The 21,618-nt window shown below is 36.6% G+C and overlaps 1 protein-coding gene across 13 annotated transcripts in view; it reads left to right on the top strand.

Annotated features, from left to right (window-relative positions):
* PAM (peptidylglycine alpha-amidating monooxygenase) overlaps nt 1-21,618 on the top strand; it is a 132,441-nt gene that overhangs the window by 17,159 nt on the left and 93,664 nt on the right. The window contains exon 1 of one of the 13 annotated variants that reach the window (XM_015652377.3): nt 9,076-9,177. The exons of the other annotated variants lie outside the window; for them this stretch is intronic. The gene's annotated coding sequence lies outside the window, so the exon portion shown is untranslated. Of the gene's footprint in view, nt 1-9,075; nt 9,178-21,618 lie in introns of those variants that run through there. 13 annotated transcript variants of the gene reach the window in all.

Below are 21,618 nucleotides of genomic sequence, written 5' to 3'. Positions count from 1 at the left end.
AGAGTTTCTGATACTGTATGTGTGTATATATTATTTGAATATATAATCTCTTTTCAATTATAATAGTGTATATTCACTTAGTAGTAATGAGCTGATGCTTTGACAAGGTGCTTTTTGAGGTAAGATCTTTGTCAAATACTATATCTGGTTGTTACTTCTATTTCAAGTTGTGGATGGTGGCTTTTTTTGTTTGTTTTTTTTTATGAATGGACAGTGGTTGTCAAGGGCAGCAATTATCACTTGCTGACCGTGTTCTGCACTGCAAGTTGAAATTTCAGTTGAGGCTAGATTGGCATAGTCACATCTAAAAGTGACTTGCCTTGTTTCATGGCTTCATAACTACATTGGTGAAATTTGAGTCTGAACAGTTGTGTCAATCACTTACTGTGTATGGGCTGTTTATTTGTAAATCTTCATGGGATATGGTAGTGTACTAGTTTGAAATCAAACCAGTGAGAGATCGCAAGTCAGAATTATAATTTAATAGGAAAATGATAAAAAGAATAAATGCAATAATATCAAAAACACTGACAGAGTCAGAATACAGCTTGGAACCTTGTTAGGGTGATGGTAGTCGTCTAGATGAGGTGGTCTTGTTGAAGCGTGATCCTCTGGAAGAAAGGGGGTCTGGTCTTCAGCTGAAAGTCCAGCAGTAGCTCCTGTCCTCTGGAAGTCCCGTAGGTAAGGGTTGCCGTGGTGTTCGAATTCTCAGCTTATATCCAGTATGGAATGCTTGGCTCCTCCCTCGGGGAGGAGCATCTCACAATGAGATGGTGAGTCATGAGATAAGGCCTTGATGAGCTATTAACAGAAAACAGTCCAGGAGGAAGTTATTTTTGAGTCATGCAGCAAGGCAGTGGTGGGCCCATTAACAGGGGACAATACAGGGGGAAGTTATCTATGAGTCATGGGGCAGGGCATTGATGGGCCCATTAACAGAAGGTAGCCCGGGGCGGGGGGGGGGAGGCAGGGAGCACTGCCTCACCTAGTTTCAACAGTACATGAGGATGGTGATAGAATATACTGCAACCCAGGACAGGTAGGAGTTTGCCTTGGCTGGCCTTGCCAGATCCCCACTCAGCTGCTCTTTCAGTCTCCCTTGACAACAGCATAAGCTTAGAAAGTAGAGGTGGAACAGCTCAAGGTCAGGACTGGGAGATCCCTCATCAGTTACCATCATGAGCAAAGAGATTGACTTGAGGAAAATTAATTTGATTTATTGCCAGTTGAAAATACAGAAGAGTGGGCTCCCAGTGGGCTGGAGCTTCGTTCAGGGCATCTTCAGCTGCTCTGCCATGGGGTCTTTCATGTGTTGCAGGTTTCTTATCTGCTTCAGCCTAGGGCTGTTCAGGGGCTTCAGACCCTGCTGCTTGAAGCACCTCCTCCTCTCTTCACAGTCTGTGACGTCTTCAGGGTTCCTCACTTGTGGTTTTCACACTCTGCTGTACAGCATTTTCACATTTCATAAGTATACTTCTCCAGAGGTACCACCCTCCTGGCTGAGGCGGTCAGTCCCCTGCTCTGGTCATATAGTACCCCATGCTTTTGGCACATTCTCTCCTCACAGAAGCCACCCTGCAGACACCTCACTGCTCGTACTTGGGCATGTAAACCAAATAAAACTATAAATGAAAAATCAAAACTTGATGCTTAAGATAATATGAACAATTATGGGGACTCTTGTTTTGTGTGTATAATTCTATGGGATGAGTTACATAGAACTGGTTAATGTTTTCTCATTGCATTTGCACGTACATCTCTTCCAGTTCAAAATACCTAGTGACGGGTAAAGTAAGTATTAGTTTTCTTTACAGAGTCACAGGACAGTCAGGGTTGGCAGGAACCTCTGGAGCTTACTGTGTACACCCACCTTGCTTGTGCCGGACCACCTAAAGCAGGTTTCCCAGGATCATGTCCAGATGGATTTTGAAAATCTCCTAAGTTAGGACTCTCCACAACCTCACTGAGCTCCTACTTGCCCTCACAGATGATTCTCTGTCATTGTGCACCTTTCTCAATTGCCATGATTTATCAAAGATTATGAAGAGTAGTGGTCATGGGTACATCCCATCAGGACCCATGGACTTATGTATGTCCAACTGGCTTAAGTATTCCCTGACATGATCAAGGGTATATCTCCCTTGCTCTAGACTACTCCTGGGATATGATAATGTCATGATGTTTAGTATGACATTCCCTCTAATTTTGTAGCATATAAAGAGACCAAGAGATTGGTTCAAGTAAGGTTCCTTATATGCCTCTAATTGTGTATAAAGTATTTTATGCAGTAATTCAATTCAGTTGATTTATTTCAGTGGTAGCCAGTGCTGCTGTTGACAGTTTCAGTTCCTGTTCTGGATTAGTTTTTGTCTAATATGTAAGAGAGAACAACTGCAGACAACCGTATGCCTTGGAGCACTGTTTTCTGTGTCAGTTTAGTGTTTATATATAAGCAAAGAATGTTTTTCATTAAATTCTGATATTTTAGCCAAGGATTATAACTCTATGTAGGTTGTGTTGCTGTATTTAAAAGACAGCTAATATACTAGAGGGATCTTTTAATAAGTTTACATGCAGGTAAGCATAAAGGTGATTTGTTTGAAGATCAGTCATAGTCCCGCTTCTCTTAGCATCTATCTTTTTTTCCCTAATATACCATAAAGAAAATATCTTCTATGCTTCTGTTTACGTTTTTCCCTGCACACTGACAAAGCAGGCTCCATTTAAGTAATAAATCCCCATTAAAAGCAATTTTATATATGTTTTTTACTCTGTCAGGAATTTATCAATTTTCATTCTTTATACCTACATGGGCTTATTATGCACAGGGGAAATAAATTAGTAACAAAAACATGATGCAATGGCATTGGTTCTATTTTTTCTATCTATCCTTTCTTGTTTATATGTGAAACTTTATTTGAGAAAATACTACAGTTCCATGTATTGCTCTTGATTGTAGAGATCAATGCTATTATTTTAATTTCACTATCCATGGTACAAATTCTTTGTTTTAATTGATTAAATCAAGCATGTCTGTTGTCTTGTAATAAATTTGGGCATTTTGATTCATCTTCAAATAAAAATAAAGCTTCCACCATAAACTGTGTTTGCTCACCTACAGGACCAGAATCAAAAAATAACCAGGAGTATAAGTTGCTCGTTTTGCTGTGAAGTTTGTCTCAGCTGAGCTAAATTAGCAAATGTGTCTTGCCTTGCTCAGGTTGCCTACCAGTTGTTCTGCAAGGCATTCACATGTTCTAATTAAGTATTAAGGGTTCCTTGATCGAAAATGACCTTTTATGTTTCTACGCAGAGGCTAGAGAGGAGCTGCTGTAAGACCGAAGTAACATTTAATCTGTAAAACACTTAGTGTAGAGATGTACTAGTTGTGAAACAATAAATCACTTCAGAATGAAAACTAGATCCAATATTCTAATCCTTTTTACCTGTCCCTCTGTCAGACATTTTGTGGTTACAGGAGTGGGATTGTAGCCATGTGTCAAATTCTGTTGGTTTTTTGTTTTTGTTCTTTTTTTCATTTAGGGGTTGCTTGTCTGGAAGGGTAACTCACAAAAGGCCACTGTCCCAAACTTCATCTTACAGTGGTAGAGTTTGAGGTTGGGAACATTAATGGGAAGTAATTCACCCTTGTGCTATAAGCAGGGTGAGGTATTTTCATAAGTCATTTTGCTATAAAAAAAAACAACTAGGCATCTGAAAATGAGGTGCTTGTGAAAAAGGCCTTCTTCAGATAAATTTCTGATTCCAGAATCGATTAGGTATGGATGTGTCACTGAGACCTCTTTGAGATTTGGAGGCAGTGTAAGCTGAGCATGCTCCTTGAAATGAAAGTGTTAAAGTTACTGCAGGGCAATGAAATGGAATGAGGAATTTTGAAGGATGTGTGTTTGGTTTTCTGAAATAATTAACTGACTTTTGGTGCACTTTTAGTCAGCCCTCAAACCAGCAAAGCAGTAAAGAAATGGTTGCAGTTAATGACTGAGAGCCAACCCTGTTTTAGGGCAAAGTAGGAAGTTTTTCTGTCAGATTTTTATAAAAAGCTGTGTTATCATTCCATTGGCAGAGCTGCACAATGAATTTGGTCATTGAGCATGCATAAAGTTTAGGTGGTGGAAGAAGGTTAATATCTGTTTCTTTTTCAGTGTCTCTGTGAGGAACAGTTGGAGAGAGCATGACTAAAATTTTTAGATGATGCAAAGCAGGGATATACTTTGAAATTTTTGCTTGAAATACAGAAATATAAAATGAAAAGAGGCTTAAACAGTAAAGACAGTGGTCTTGGCAAGTGCATCATTTTTTGCTCTCAGAGGGTGATGTGTACTGTTCCATCCATACAAATTTAAGAGGACATCTTATATTTACACTTAAAAATCCCTCCTGTATTCAATGCAAGTCCTTTTAAAGAAATGTTATCAGAATTATAAGAAGTGTTGTTTTCTAGGAAAAAAAAATGCTTGTATGTTTCAAGGATCCATGTTACAAGGACTTACTGCCTGAGAGTATTTGGGTTCAGTGTTACATGTAGACCTTAATTTCCAGAGCTGTAGTTGAAGTGTTGAAAAGACCTACAAAGCAATTAGACTTTTCCAAATGTGAACATATCAACGCAAGTGCCTAGGTAGAATTTGTTAATACTTTACACTGTGTCTATTTTGGAAGTCCTGTCTCTTTCTGGTGTTCATTTTTGTAGTTTGTCTGTTTTACATAAAGCAAATTTGCCCTTCTTTTAAGAAGGCTAATTAAAGGGTTGCATAGACTTAGAAAATTAGGATGTATTCCAGGCTTTTAAGGGGAAAAGGTTAGTGTGACTAACCTGTGAGAAAAACAAGGTGGCCTGTTGAGAACACAGTTGTGCTGCTGCTTTGCTCCCCATCCCCTGCCTTTCCTTGAGATTGATGATGGTAGTGCTTGTTCCAGAAGTTTGCGCACAATGCACCCTTCTTCCAGCATTGCAATATCAGAATACATGTTTATTGTGAAGATAATGTACAGGAATAAACAATATCTGTAAAAAGGAAGTTGTGGTAGCATTCTGCTATTAACACTATTATTGTGAAAGCCTTCTGGTACTGTGCAGTCCAAATGTTTAAGGTGGAACTCGTGCTAGGTAAAAGCCAGATTTGCAGAGACTTGATAGTAGAACCACATGAAGTAAATAAAATACTTTTCTGTATACAATTTCTGTAGATTATTGTATATTTCTGTGTATTTATAATACACAATTCTGTGTTATTTATGTGTGTGTGTTTGCCCCATGATATTACCAACTTCAGGAACCAATGCTATAGAGTAAGGAGTTGCTGCTGGAAAGTACTTTGCCTCCTTTTTGTCACTGATATTGTTTGTGATAAGATCTTTAGCTCTCTTTTGGCAACATGTCACTATAGAACCTTAGAGAAATCTCTCTCATTTAGTTGTAGATGTATGTATAAAATAAAACATAATCTCCTAATTTAAAATGTTTCCTAATTTAACTTGGTATTTGTTATCCCTTACATTCTATCATTCTAATAGTATGGGTTTTTATGCGTAATACCAATTTAAAACTTGTTGTTTTGACAAATAATAATCTAATTACTTAACTATTATTATTTTCTGCAGTATTTTAATGATGAGGTAAACAGTCATTGTTGTGTAAGCTGGTACCTCTTACAGCTTGTTCTATACCTGCCTGTTTAGCAGGTAGACATTTACTGCCTTAAAGGGCATATGCCCAGATTTCAATATGGAGAGGAGATTTTTTAGAAACTGATACAATTGTTTAATGGTTTGGGTTGGAAGGACCTTAAGGATTATCTTATTTGAACTCCTGTGCATTGGTGATGGACACGTGATACTAGGCAGATTGCTCAGGGACTGGGCATCCATGCTGTCTCTGGACAATCTGTGCCAGTGCCTCACCACCCTCATATCTTATTGTTATAAACGCAATAGCAAAATAGGGTTAATATAAAAAAGCAGTTTATTATAAAACAATTTCAATCATAAGCAACGAGAGAAAAACCACAATAAATAAATCAGCTCAGCGCCAGGTGGACAGGGGTCTGTACCCAGAGGTACAGATTTTCCCAAATCCACGAAGGAAGGACTGCGGTCTGGGGTTTTTATAAGGATTTTTGTATCCTGAGGCAAAACCCGGGATGGGCACAGTCCAACAAAGAGTCTGGATGTGTGGGTGAATAGATTTCCCAGATCCGTGGAGTTGAGTCAATAGTTGACTGGGCAGAGTCCTTTCACATGCGCATGGCTCTGAGTGTCTTCTGATTGCATCTCCTGGGGTGGAGTGTCCAGGTTGGGTGCGGAGCAGATGGATATCTTGGCCTTTCCTGCTCTAGAGTGAGCAGTTCATACTGAACTCTAAGCCGGGCTTCAGAGGAGAGATGCTCCAGTCCTCAGATTAACTTCTTGGGTAGAGGAAGAGGTTTGTGGAAGACTGGCAGGAAACAGATTGGAATCTCTCTTAACAAAAACAGGACTTTAGAATATGCTGTTGTGATTGCTTGAGCTATTCTTTGATTCTTTCTATTGCTGTAGAAATGAGAATCTTGAATGAAATGTTTGTATAATAGTCCTAGAAGTTTAGGCATAAGAGGAAACCATTACACACAGCTTCAAAAATGAAGCCAAAATGGTTCTTCTACATCCCATTGCATTATTTGCAGTCCTATTCTGTGCTGACATCCTAAGCTTGTGCCTGTTTACAGACATACAAAAATAAAATGACTACTTATTGATTCTCTTTTTTTTGCCCTCTTGAAACCAGACTTTATTCAGCTCAAAGAAATACTAAGAAGAATGAAAACTGTCATCTGGTATGTTTAATCCACCCACCTCCGTACTTGATATCTAGCCTAAATTGGTTGTTTTTCTGTAGCAATTGCAAGAGAGATGTTGTATATACAGACCCTGACAGTATTAGCATTCCATATTAGGTTAAGTTCAAGGACTGGGCAATGAAGCCTTTTCTTTTATTTAGTTTTTAAAGCAGTCAAGTGGGTTAACTAGAGATGAACAGGAAATTGTGGAATTGGCCCAGAGAAATGCTTCTGCCTGGGATTCTAGTTGAAAAAAACTGAGACCATCATTTAGCTGGTAAATCAAAGCAACTGGGTGTTGGATTTATTTGATTGATTTATTATTACATCCACTGAGAAGCTGGATGCAATAGATAAGGTCTGCATCTGCTGTCTGATCCTCTCCTTCCCAAAACAGAATGGAGACCGTGGGAAATGTGTTGGAAAAATGTAACTTTAAAGGCTCAGTGTGTCATTTAGCAATTTAAAATCGTGTGTGTTTTCATTTCCATCCTTTGTAACTGTATTTTCCACTCAGTAGTCAGAAGTTTAGTGCTTCAATTTTAGAACAAGCTTTTATAATTTGCTTCAGGCTGATGTGGGTTTTTTCCTTCTTTTCCCCTTTTTTTAAAGTTGTTAACTTGTATATTAATTTGAGGTGGTAAGCACCTTTACATCTCATATACCTTGGATTTAGAAGTTTCACTGTTCATACTGTGGCTCTTTTGACTTTTGGGCTTCCTAACAGGAGCTATCTTGCTGTAACATCAGTCTGTAAAGGTGGAGTTGGAGGGAACAGAAAGGGAACAGAAAGTCTTCTGCTTTTGTTGAGCTCTCTTTTTCAGCTGCTGTTTTTCTCTGTATTTATGCATGGGTGAGTGCTGTTAGTGTCTATTGGAAACACAATACTGATCTCAACAGAGGATCAACATTGTTATGACTTGCTGCATTGCTGCAGATAGCAGGAATTAACTGAATTGTAGCTTTGTGATGACGGTAAGTCTCCAGCTGTTTTTTTACTTCTGTTCTCTCTCTGCCTTTTCCCTGAAGTGTGTGTAGCACTATATACGTAAAGATACTGGGGTGGAGGGCAGTGCTGCTTAGATCAATGATTTTGAAACAATATATGTGTGCAGAAAATTTCCTATGAAAAGCAGTATGTGTGTGAAGCATCTGAGGGAATTTGCAATTGTGCTTGAAAAGGGGGTCATGAAATGTGCTTTTTTAAAATAAGAGTGCAAAATTTAATTGGCAAGACCAGATGACGTTCAGTTGTGAAAATGGTTGGCTGAGTAGTGTTCTTAACCTATGCATTTGATGATCAACATAACTGTGGAAGGCATAACTTCTTCACAAGGATTTGATTAATGTTAGAATTGAAACAATGACATTAATTTAAAAATCTGTTTATGGTGGCCCTTCTAGGTACTTTACACTAGGGGAATCCTAACTAGCTCTGTAATTCTGATTGAATTTTTAGTCACATGGTTATTCTTCAGTTTTGAGAAAACAAGTATCTGCAGAGCTATTTGTGTTCAAAGTGAAGAGACAGTAGTCCAGTTTTCTGTAAGATAGCCAAAATAATCTCATTCAACTATCTTTGGGTCATATCATGTCACTGCTGATAATATTTCCTGAAGTTCAGTCCTTCTTAAGTGATGTACTGACTAATAGTCATTGAAGGTGAAAGACACATGATACCAGGGTGAACACCTTGTTTCACAGAATGCCAGTTTATATCACACCTGAGCTTTAGTATTAGCTGGACTTTAGGTTTTGTTGTGAATGCTGTTTTACCCCCTGGTGCAAAAGAGCATTCTACGCTTAAAACTCTGCTGTGACTTGAAGAAGATAGTATCTCAATGTGATAGGGTCAGTGCATGCAAAAAGAGAAAATAGAAATGCTTATAAAATTGCTACCTGACAGTATTGCTTCTTGACCTGTGACTCCTCACAGATCTTGCAGATATCAGAAGACTTTAATAATGGATTTAAGCTATGACATTTGCAATTTAAAAAGTCACATTACAATTAATAGAAGCAGGATTCAGTACAGGGTTTTTTTCTGCACAGTAGCACACTCTCTCCCTCTGTGACAACGTTCATTTCTTTCTAAGCAAATGGAAACCTAGTATCACAAGCCTCAGGAAGTTATTTAAGCAATTAAAGGCTTCTCTCTCAGCACATTGCGTGGTTACCATAGTATCCTTTGCCTCAAAGTCTTTACTGATGATGTCAGTATGCATACAGGGGCTGTTCACAGCATCTACATGAAGATTATTCATCCCTCACTAAAGATTATAAGCATCTCTCCATGCATTCTGTTATCCACTGTTATTTTAGTAATTCATGAGACTGGAAGGTAAGTGACTTTTGCTTCATATTGAATAATTTTTATATATTCTCACACTGAAGTTTCATTGTTGTTTTGTTTTTTTTTAAATTTCATTGCATTCTTCATTATATGCACAAAATGTGTTTTACATGAACCAATTGCATAGCTTAATGTAATTTAAATGTAATGACAAAGTAGGTAATTTTCATAAATAGAAAAAAAAAGGAAAAATAAAAATCCCTGAAGTAAAAAAAAACTGACTTATTAAATAGTTAGAAGGTTTTTACCAAGTAAAATTTGCAGAGCTATTTTTTTAATCATAAGATCATCCAAATTATGTAATAGGAGGGTTACCCAAGAGAAAAAAAAATATTATTAAAACAAAAACTCAGCAATTAACACCCATCTCATATTAAAAAAGGCTTTGATGTTGCAGGAAATTTTACATTAAGGTGGTATGTATTGTAGAAGTCGACCANACAGTATGCAAATGACTTTTCTTAACCTGTACCTGTCTTCTGTTTTTCGGTCATAACATTCCTTGGCTTATTTAGATGCTTAAACCTAAGTGTCTGTTTGGGGAAAGGGGTCCTTTATTGACATTTCTTAAGCAAAATGCTTAATACACACTGACTCATGTGACAGTTTTTAGTACTATAAATTGTAATAGATGTGATGCATTAGAAGTATAGGAAGGACAATGTAGTGACAATACTGTGCCTTTTGAGTTTCTTTAATTCCTTATGGACTGAGGACCTTTTCCTTTCTAGTATAAAGATATATGTGTTCTTTTTTCCTCACTCTTGACTGCCTAGCTATTATTTTGGCTATTAATATAGAAAAGAATAATATTTTAGATAAACTGAAGAAATCGACTCCCTTTCCAATTCTGATACCTATTAATTTTGATACTTGGCACTTAAGAAAATAAAGTCTGTTTATGTATTTATGCAATTTTAATTGTTCAGTGTCTTTAAACCCTTTAAGGGTTTTACAGCCCTTTATGGTTTTAGGGATTGTGTGTCTTTTCTGTTTTAGCTTAGGAGGATAGACTAGGGGGTTTTAGTTCATTCTTTTTTGTTTGGTTGGTTTTTTGTTCAATGTTTTTTGTTTGTTTTCAATTTGGTATGCTAGACACAGGCAGACAATATGTAATACATATGTTTCTTTAATCTGTCTAATGATGTAGCAGTAGCAGGGAGTTGGGAGCTTCTATTAACAAATTTGATTTGTTTTTCCTCCCACCAAGTCTTTTGACTCTGTGTTCAGATTTCATATTCAAACAGTTCATTACAGAAACAGGGTTTCTGTTTGTTTTTCCACTACAATCCTGTTAGGTCATTTATAGGTCTGTGTGTTTGGGTGCACTCCTGAGATCTTCCATTATAGAAGTTTCATTAATCATTGCTGTTTTCTCCATTCTGAGCAGAAAAATAGCAGGATTACAGGACGACTGAGGGAAATAGAATAAGGGCTACTTTAAAGAAAGGAAGGTGTTTTTTTCAAATAATATAATAGTGACCTACAGAAGGACATCACAGAATTAGAGTGAGTTTCAAGAAGATGAAGAGAGAGATAATTACCTTAAACATGGTCTGAAGGAGAAGTTCTTGAAGGAAAAAAAAATACTTGAACACACTAAATTGGGAATTCTTTCAGTTTGTATTATCTAACAAGAGAACAGCTTAGAATAATTATCTAAGGTAATGCTAACACTTTTTGAGGATGTTAAGTTTATTCAATGCTGAAAAGAATAGTCTTGCTCTTCTGGTGCTCTTCTCTCCCTACAGCAGGCTTGGGGTGAGTTTGTTTAGTGTGTTGATGCAACATGAACCTAGTCTGTAACAAAGCAAAGAGCTTTTCCACCAGCTGGTGTGATGAGCCTATTCCACTGGAATCTATGGACTCACAGAGTCTGTCACAGTAGAGAAGACTGGTTTGATTGCCCTGCCAAGCTTAGCTCTGAGCATATTCTGCTGTATCCAATTAGCCATAAGTACAGCTGTGCTAAAATCATGGTGGTTTTTTATGGAATTTAAAACCTCCCTGTTCAAAATACAACTGTGAGAAAAAATAGCTGGTTGGCACATGAGGTTTTGTGGTCAGCTTCTGAATATTTTTTCTGATATTTAGGGAAGTTACTATTCAGATAGAAGTCCTAGATAAATTTCTGACCTTGTTTGAAAAAGGAAATTGAATTCAAGACCTGACACTAGGAATGTGCTGGTTTTAAATTAGGATGCACCCCCTCTATGTCCCTCCTTGTCCCATGGCTGATCATGTGTACAATTATACATATGTTTTGTGTGCATGGTGGGGATATATGCTTAACCTCACCATGACTAGATGTGGGAGCTGAGACCACCTTGCCTTTCTTGGTCTGCATGATCTGGCCAGATTTTCTTCCAGTCCAAAGCTTTAAGCAGTTTTGCACAGTTATATCTTTAAAGCATGGAGCTTGTCTTTGTTTGCACAGAAGCTAATTATAATGGAGGAAATGCATAGTCTTTCAGAATCAATAAAGTTTACTCAATTGCGTCCTGTCTCTTCTGATGTTATTTGTACACATGCATATGGAATGGGACAATGAAGGCTCTGTGGTTAGCCTGGTATTTCAGTCAATAGCAGAAAAAATCTGCCCTAATCTTGCTAGAATTGGTTTACAGAGAAGTACCTAATATTTTTGTTCTGAAAAAAATGTAATTACTAGTAGATAAGCATTCATGTATTTCTGTAAGTTTGGATAATTTAATCAGGAGTCTTAATGCAGAAAAATCCATAAGCAACTATGCGACAGCTGTGTCTTTTTTGTCTTTTTTCCCCCACCTTTTTCCAAAAATCACACTTCAGCTGTGCCCCTGAAATACAGAGTTTCCCCTCTGTAGCTGTATGAAAATGGAGAACAATCTCCATCTTTTTTTGTAACTGGTTTTTTTTTTTCTAAGTGCTTTTCTTGGTCTGGAATCATGTGCACATTTGTTTAAATCTGTGAAACATTAATAATTAACAATAACAATAGTAATAGTAACAATAACAACAACAGTAATAATAATAATAACAACAACAGCAATAATAATAACAATAGTAATAATACAGTCTGAACCAGATGGAAAGAACTTACATTCTCCTAAATGAATTTCCAAATTTCAAGGCTTTTATAAACACTTTCATTCCATATTGACTTGTAACTAGCATATTGATTTCCAAAATTATGTTCTCTTGTTCTAAAAATATTGCCTGCTGGTGTTTGGAATATTGTCATATCCTGTGAATATGATCTTTTTTGTGACAGGTGGCTTATATGATATTTAAGAGGAAAAAACTATAAAGGTAAATATACAACAAAAATAATAATGTGCTAAGAAAAATATTTTATCATTCTCTAGAGCTTGTGTTAATCGGAATTGGCTGGTTTGTCTCTGCCATGTTTATGTGCAACATTTATTTCCGGAGTAAGTTTTAAAAACCAAGAGAATCCCTTGACAGTATTCAGTGTGTTCTATATGTGGGGTAAATGGGACTTCACAGAATTTAATTTTGAGCTTCTTCATTTGTATATGCAAACATGTAGGTTCTGTTGTGTTTTTCAATCTCCCTATTCCATACCCTCCAAGTTTTAGGGTTTTTTATGTTATGCTGGTTTTTTTCCCCTGAATAAAGGTCAAAACTTTGAGGCCACATGATGGTTTTGCCTTCTTATTTTCAATCTTTTGAGTATTTAACTTAAGAATAGAAGCAGTGTTGTGCATGTAGAAGAGGCATTAATTTGCAATTCAATGAAGTAGTGTCATTCCTAAGTTATGTCATATGTTTCCTCAGAGAGGAGGTAAGGTGAGGGTTTGTCTTGTTGTATACGCACTAGAATTAGTACTGAATTAAATTATTTCAGTTGGAGGTCATGCTGGACTCTTGGCTGAAAACAACTTACATCTACTTCAGTGAAAGCTACACATTATACTGGGCATGAGTCTTATTTTCATGTTTCTGGATGTAGATCTGTAGGCTCTATATGGTGGGAAAGGGTGGGAGTCAAAAAAGAGCTTTGAGTCAAGAACTAAGCCAGTCCATTGGGATTTCTACAGGAATTAAAGTCTTGGACTTTCCTGCAAGGTTTCAATGTACGACTTCCATTACTTGCTGAGACAGTCTAGAAGTGTTTGTCTTGTCAAGGGTTTGTCCCTCCCTTTCCTTTTTGAAAAAAACCTACCTGGAAATGCAAATGCCTCAAGAGTTTTCTGGCAGACAGCTCTTAAGTTTAACCTAACTCCCAGCTCAAGTAATCACTGCTGTAGGTAGACTTTTTCTGTTATAAGTTGGCATGACAAAATAAAAAGGACAATTTAAATAATAATTAATGAAAGCCAATTTTATTAATCCAGCAAGCAGTAAAGCAAGCAAAAGCCAGCTGGGGCAGCCTCGGGGACACTTCCTCTTACGTGTCTCGCACACGGCACGTGCCTTGGCTGAAGAGGTTCCTCTTTTTATAGTCCCTGCATCTGCGTCTTCCTGGATCACGTCGGTGCCTGTTCCATCTGTTGCTAGGGGGTCTTCTCCTGCTTCTTGGTGGTCGTGGGTAGTCTTCCTCAGTCTCGTGATCAGGCGTTGGTTCTAAAATGATTAAAGAAATCCTTCCTTCTTAAGCAACCCCCCTTTCTTGCTTGCGCAGCCAGATACTGTGGGTTTTACCTTTTCTGTAGCTGCAGTAGTTTCTTGTTTTTGCAACAGGAAGTTTGTGGTTAGGCATTTTTACAGTGTTAACTCTTAAAACAGCTTTAGCAATCATATTATATTTAACAATTATATTAAATTTGATTAACAAACAATAATAATTTATTACATTTTGGATATGGTAACTGTTCAGTGAATGACCAGTTCTACTCCAGTGTGGAGTGCTTTTTCTTAGGCTTTTCCTCCATCCTGGGCCATGTAGATGAATTCACAAAAGAATCCTGGAACAATTAATCAGTTTGTCTGAGTATGAATTAGTACACTTTTGCAAAACTGCTAAAAATAGTAGCTGATTCTTCTTCTAAACTGATCAGATTCTTAAGGACCAATGGATTTGCAGGGGAGATAGAAGGCTGATTCAGTTTCTTTTGTGTGAGGGTCATCTGGCATCCTCAAAGGAAAACAGAGGAACCCGAACAGCTAGGCATATCATCCATTCTATTAAAGACACAAAATGGAGAAAGACAATTGGTCCCTAACTTGTGATTTCAGGATATCCTGGAAAGAAGACTATCTGGTTTCATTTTTATTTATGACAAATAGCAAATTATACATCCTGGGACATAAGAGATGTAAGGCCATCGTGTTTGGGGAAGTGAAAGAATCGTAACCTGTTTCTTTCATCCTAAGAAGGTGATACTTGACAATTTCTTGTGTTTAGGAAAAACTTGAGTTTGTTTTAATGCAATTTTTTATTTTTTTTGCAATTCATAAGGCTAAAAAAAAAGAAGACTCACAAAACAATTCTGTTGTTGTGAGCTAATGAGGCTTTATAAATATATTCTTTCAATTGGAAGTTAGTATGAAAGTATGTGCTTTATTTTACTTATTGGTTACTTATTGGTTAATAAAAGTTACCTCGTAAAATCTAGAAATGGTAAGTATTGTATTTCTGTTTGTCTGTAACTAAAATGAGATATTGTATTTGAGAAATTGTAATTGGGAAATACTTGACCTTACAGTCAACTCCCATTTAATTGTGGTGTGTACTTTCTCAGGTGAGCTTTATTGAGGGCAGCATGACTTTGCAAGAACTGGTGTGATGACTGCAAGTAGTGCTCTGGTATGGGTGGGCTTTATTCTAAGCACTTGTGAATTAGTCTCTTATGATATGTCTAAATTATATACAGGGTACACAATACCCATATTTATAGAGAAGTATATAAGGAGGGGTTTTTTTTAAGTGTTTTATACTCCTCATCCCTGCTGTTTTTTAGGAATGCTTTTCTAGTATCAGTTTTTTTCTTAGCCTTACTTATGTGTCAGAGCTCTGTAATAAGTGTGCTTTACTCTTCAAGTGTGATTGAATATTGTGCAGTTCTTTGTTACGTTTAACAGATGTAAGTTACATTTTTTATCTTTTTCACTTTTTTGTCAGGTTTATATGGGACAACAGAGTATGAGATTCTTCACTGTTAATGTAGCCTTAAAAGCTTTATTGGTGAATTTTAGAGTAGAATGCTTCAAAAAGAAAGATAGTATAATATTATTTTTTGTACTTGAGTGTAAACTATAAGCTTGCATTTTTATTTTATGTGTGAATGAGAGTTTAAGAAAGCATTTTCAACATCCACTTTTACAGAAAACTGTTATTTTCAGGAAGCTGTTAAACTTTACCAGTATTTTAATATTTTAACCATTTCCTCTGTAAGCAGTGCACTATGACTACCATGGATAACTTCCTTTAGTTAAAATAGATTTTATCTTTTAGTGTTAAATAACAGTGGAACCATTGGAGGTATAGGGGATGGTTTTGCTACAGTAATTAAAACACAGTTGAAGCTTGTAGGTGAAGTTTATCTGAGTGGCAGTCAATATTACTTAATGCTGAGCATGAGCTAACAACCAACCAACTGAAAAAACCTCTTCAGTGAAGTCAGCTAGCTAGAAATATGAAGATACGTCTTCGAGGTACCATAGCCGGACAAACATTTAATTTGTTGTATGGGATGTACAAGAGGGTATGTGAAAAAATACATTATTTCTCATTTTTAATATGAATAGTTATAGCTATCAGTGAAATGCATTTTTGAAAATGTTCTAGTAAGATTGTTTTGAACATGAAGACAACTTGACCTTTTTTTATTATATTTAAAAGATGTTTTTGCGTCTTGTGTATAAATAGATAAGCTTCTGTGTTTAGCTGGCAGATTTGCATAATAAAACTACTTTGTTTCCAAAAGCAAGTTGACAGAATTTAATTTGTTGATTTCATTTATGGGCACAATTATTTGTGTTCTGATTCTTAGTTTGTACAACATTATTATGGACAAAACTGGAGATAGGGCTCCCATCAAATAAGTGCTGCATCTATTTTCAAGCAGCATCTCGGAAGGGCAGTTGTAACTAATGCCTTTTCTCTTAACTGTCTTAAACTGGATGGTAGGAGAGCACATAGTGCAAATAGGCTTCATTGTTGATCTGTTTTATGCAGTGCATCAGCAGTAGCTGCTAAAGCCCTCTGGAAAGCTGTCAGGTGTTCTGTTTGGTACTGTTAGTGTCATGATGGAGAGCCATACTAGCTTTTATTCATGTAGTACTAAATAAAGCTTGTTTTAACACAGCTCTATTTTTTGGTGGTGTTCATCATTTCGTTGTCATTCTCCAAAAGCAGCACAATGGTCATCAAATTCAATCAGCCCTCTCTCATTTCTAAATAACTTAAAAAAGGTGAAAGTGTTTTTCTTTGCAGTTTAATGCCAAATCAGACTTAATTTTCTTTTGCTGGAGTACAGTGCCAAGACCGATAAATGATATAGCTGTTTAGTCACCTGATAGAAAATACCTGCGAAAGTAGAGGATAAGTAATGAGATTAATTAATTGTATAGAATTGCCTGTTTTGAGAAACGGATGGATAGGAAAATTTAAGCATATGGGGAAAGCAGCAAATTGTGTTAGAATAAATTCTACCTGTTTTTACTAGAAAATTCTTGCTGCATCTTCTGTTCCTGTCTTTCCCTTCAAAAACCTTAATGGTAATTTCATATGACATATTAAAATCTGTTAAAACTGTTTGACAATTAATTTGGGATGGCTCAGTTCTAGCCATGAGGTTTTGGGTTAAGTTCCTGTGTGGTGAACATATGACAAGGAAATGAAGGTAACCTTCCATCTATTAGTTATGTTAAAAACATGTGAAGAGTTCATGCAACTAAACAGCATTAGGGTATTTTTTCTGTACCACTTCTATGCTGTCTCCATGCTCTTCATTGTTTGCTTCTGTAAAGTTAACCTGTGTATGGAGCTGTCTCCTTATTTGAGTGCCTTTAAAAGGATCATGGAATCAGAGTGAGGAATAAAGGAGTCTGTGGTATTTCTGAGCCATCTCATAATAGTGACACTGATGCCTAGTGCTTCAAAATTGCTTCTTTATACTTGTTCCAGACAGTTTGCTATCCTTCATCAGGTTGCCTATAGGAAACAAAAGCTATGTGACATACAGTGGGACTTTGTTGATGTGTTTTTTACAGTTACAGTGCTAATAGATAAAGCCTTTATCTATGATTGAAATCCCATGCAACTACAGTGCAACTGTGCAGCTCAGGCTTCTGGCATCCTGACATAGCTTGTTGTGCACTGCATGGGTAGTCTGTGTGCTTGCTGGTGTGCAGTTATACAAAAAACTTTCACTCCTGTTGCTTCAGGTTGCTTATGTAGAGGAGGCAAGCAGCACATACAGCCCTAAGCTGGGAGTTAAACTTCTAGGTGTGCTATGATGGCTCTCTACGACTAGCTGAAAGCAGGGTAGTCCTGAAAGTCAGGTGCCTGTCAGGCTTTTCTCCAAGTAACAAGTGTTAGGACAAGAGGAAATGATCTAATGAAGTGTGTGGTTGATTTCTATATCACATGGTAGATGTGGGATCTTTACCTATGATACACCATACCATTTCTTCCTTGAAGGCTTTAGCTAGAAATGGCATTTATTCACTGTATTCCTGCTCTTTATTTTCCTCACAAACACTGATTTAAAGTAAATAATTACATAGCTGTACAAAGGTGATTGTAAAAATGTGTTATCAAAGGAACCTGTAAGTGCTTACTAGGCTGGCATGAGTAGCTGTTAGATTAATCCAGCTTTGGGGAGAGAAAATTGACATTGGGTTTTCAAGCCTTATTTTCAGAAGAGCACATATACTAAACTGTTATTTTAGAGTACTTCAACAAACAGTTGGCTAACAATTTGCAAAGTCCTGATCATTGGATACAAAATGCAGTTTAGACCGTGGAGTTTCAGTGGTGAAGTTTCCCCACCACCGTATTCCAGCTTCCAACTTCCTCTCTAGTAAACTTCCCCTTGAGTGTCTCTGGCACATATTTGTATTTCGTCATCACATAGTAATTCCAACTTTTTTTTCTTACCTTAAAGCATCCAAATTTAAGTTTGCAGTGGCATTAGTTGAGTCCTTTATTCAGAAGACAAGAATGCTGACCCTCAATCCCCACATTGCTGTGCCTGCCACCCTCTTCATCAGGCATGTTGCCAGCAAGCACTGGCACTTCTATGGATTGCCATATCGGACTGTGTCTTGATACAAAGACAGATGTCCCTACAAAAAATTTTGCTGAGCAGATAATTTGAAAGGCAGTCTGAAAGTCAGGTTTCTCATCTGGATTTTTGTGACAGTATGTTTTTATGGGTTTTGCTTAAAAACTAGAAGAAATAATTCTGCTTATGATGCAATTTATAAATTATAACACCTTTACAGAGGCTACCCAAACCCTACCAAAAGTGTGCTGAGTAACAGACATACTGATACTACCCCTTCCTGCTGCTAAAGTCTGACTCAAAAGTTGGGAGCTTGGATGTCTACTTCTGGAGGATAAAAGAACACAGAAATCCAACATTTGAGTCACTGAGGCTGTCATCTTTGAGAAGAGCAAACACAGCTGTGTTTGGAAAAGAGGTGCACATATTAGACCTACAGCCATATCTTGTGGAAGGGTTTGAAGGTACCTCTTGAATGAAAAAAGGGAAGGGAAGCCTAAGATGTGATTTGGACCTGAGAAGAAGACTAATCTCTTCTTGTCGGTTTGGAGGTTCTGCAATGTAAATTGTACCCTTGTTTCTAACGCTAAAAATGTCTTGATTGTAGCTGAAAAATGCTTCGATGATTATACTGTTTAATGCAGAATTCATTGTCATTTGGTGACCTGGCTTTCATTGTTGACTTTAGCCTTGATCTTCACCTCCCTATGCCATGTTCTTTAGTGGCTTGATTTCAGGCCTGAATTGCGGGATGGCAGTTTAGGTGAAAACAGTGGATTTATGGTATGTTTGTGAAATGGTATGGGTATGGGGAGTCTGTGAAACATATGTTTGTGAAACATATGCACTTAATTTGAGAGTTAGGGTAGGTAAGCTCCAACGTGAGTTTGGAGTATGTATTATGTTTCTGCCAAGGGATCATGCCCTAATGCTTTCATACTCACTTAAGAGTTTCAGAAGTGGAATTTATGTGTAATACTAAACTCTTTCTCCCCTTTCCATCATGGCTGGATTTTTTTAGAGCCCCTTTATCGTAGCACTACTTTATTTTTATTTCATTTTATACTTTATTTTTACTTTTATTTTTATTATTATTTATTATTGATTTGTATTGTTAGTTAGTGAAATAACTTGTCTCATATTAAATTGACAATGTAAGCCATCGGAAAAACAAGTGTTTCCCAACTTGAGATAGTAATAAGAGTTAAAACTTTCAACTGTTCTCAACAACAGAAGTAGGTACTTTCTGATAGTGTGTTTAGTCTACTGATAGCAAACCTGCTTCTTCATTATCATAAACTTGGCAGATTTTGTTCTACAAATTTCTTGTCATATTTTACACCAAAATACATTTAAAAGTCTGTTTTGTTTCTGTATTTTACCAATGACTAAGGAGGACTTGTAATGTGACAATGAAACATTTTTGTGAATGATATTTAATGCAGACCTGAAAAAATATTTATCTTTGAATTTATTTTTTTTTTAATTTTAGTCTCAGATGTCTTCTTGAATACTTTCAACTACTGCATCTCTGAAGTCAGTTGGGATTCAGAGTTTGGGCCTCAGCAAAATTCTATACTGATCTTTTTTCTTTTCCTGCAAAAATGCACTTTCTCAGCCCAGAAAGAAGAAAATTTAGGAAAACAAAATAATGTATTTATAATTTACCGAGTAATAGACATATAAAAAAATGGTGTCCAAAGTATTCAGTTGAAAAATCCTATTCAAAATATTGTCTGTTATTTCTATATAATGTGACTTTTGTATTTTCTCAGCCCATGGCCCTCATCTCCTGGTAGCTTTCACCTTATGTCAGAAAAATCAGTCTTGTTGAGTGGGGAACTGGGAATGGGGGATTTGGGCCCTCTTGCTAAAGAAACTGATGATGTGATCTAGGAGGAGACTTTGACAACTTATTGCATGCAAGTAGGTGAGTGGGTGTTACATTTGGAAAAACTTCTAATCATCACTGTAATACATAAGAAATCCTTAAATCAACTGTTCTGGCATTATCAAAATATTCATTGGTATACTCTTAATAAGCATTAGTGTGTTAATTAAAAAATGTTTCCATTTACTAATCTAAAACTTCATTTTTTTTACAGGTTTATAAAGTTCACTAGTGTGAAAGGTTTGTAATTGAACTAGACAAAATATGAATGAACATATAAATAAGTTTCTTCACAAATCTGATTTTGGAGGGACAGTCTCATCTCTAGTTTGTAGATGTTTCATGCTACTGCAGTAAGGAGAAACATTAAAATGTAGTCTTAATATTAAGAATGACCATTTTGTGCAAATTTTTGATAGCAAAGTAGTTTTCTTAGCTTGTAACTGGACTAATGTCAAAATACTTTTTCTTTATGAACTTGGTTGTTAAATAAAAACAAGCAAAAGACTGTATGTTATACTAGAAATAAAAGGCATTGCCACATTTTCTTGCAAACATACCTGTGTGCTTGTGAGTTGGTGGTTGTGTAGTTTCGGCTCATAACCAGGTTTCCGATTCATATGCTCATGGGTGAGTCTTTTCATGAATGTTGCAACTGACTTCACAAGATCAGACTTGCACTCATATGAGCAAATCCTATCTCTTTTGATAGGCTGTATTTTTAAGACTATTCATTATCCAGTATGATGATTGCCTTGGAGAATCTGGCATTAAAAGAATTGCATCCCTTTCTGAAATTTGGCTTGCTGACATTTTGCAGAGGGCTTGAATTTTTTCCACATGCTATTTAGTTTGAATAACTGACTGTTGATTTTACACACTTTCTTGCTCAGATAAATGAAAATCTTGCTCCAAAATTTCATCTTATCTAATTAATAAAAAAATATTTAGCATGCATCATGTTTTTTTTTATGTCAAAGGGATGAGTCCATTGGCTTGCAGTAGCTATGATATCCTTTCATAATTTGTGATAATGTTTTTACTTTTGTTTTAAAAGGAATGTCATTGCCCTTAATCTTGATAAGATTTGTTCCTGTCCTCTTTTGACAAGCCCAGAAACATTGTGGATTTCATTGCTTCTTCTGTAGAAGTGCTTGCTTTGTTCCCTGTTTTGGCTAGGATTTCATGTACTGTCTGAGTACTAAAAAGCTTTTTGTTACTACTTACAGAATTTGTTGGGGTAGCAAAATAAGGTGACATGCGATACAATAAACAATTTTTAAAACTGGGACCCAGTCTGGGTATTTTGGGTTGTTTTTTTAATCATTCTTGCAGGAGTCACAGGATATCAGGTTGGAAGGG

The sequence above is a fragment of the Parus major genome, chromosome Z, assembly GCF_001522545.3.
Source record: "Parus major isolate Abel chromosome Z, Parus_major1.1, whole genome shotgun sequence".
Lineage (NCBI taxonomy): Eukaryota > Metazoa > Chordata > Aves > Passeriformes > Paridae > Parus > Parus major.
The sequence above is the reverse complement of the archived record's forward strand: the minus strand, read 5'-3'. Positions and strand labels throughout refer to the sequence as shown.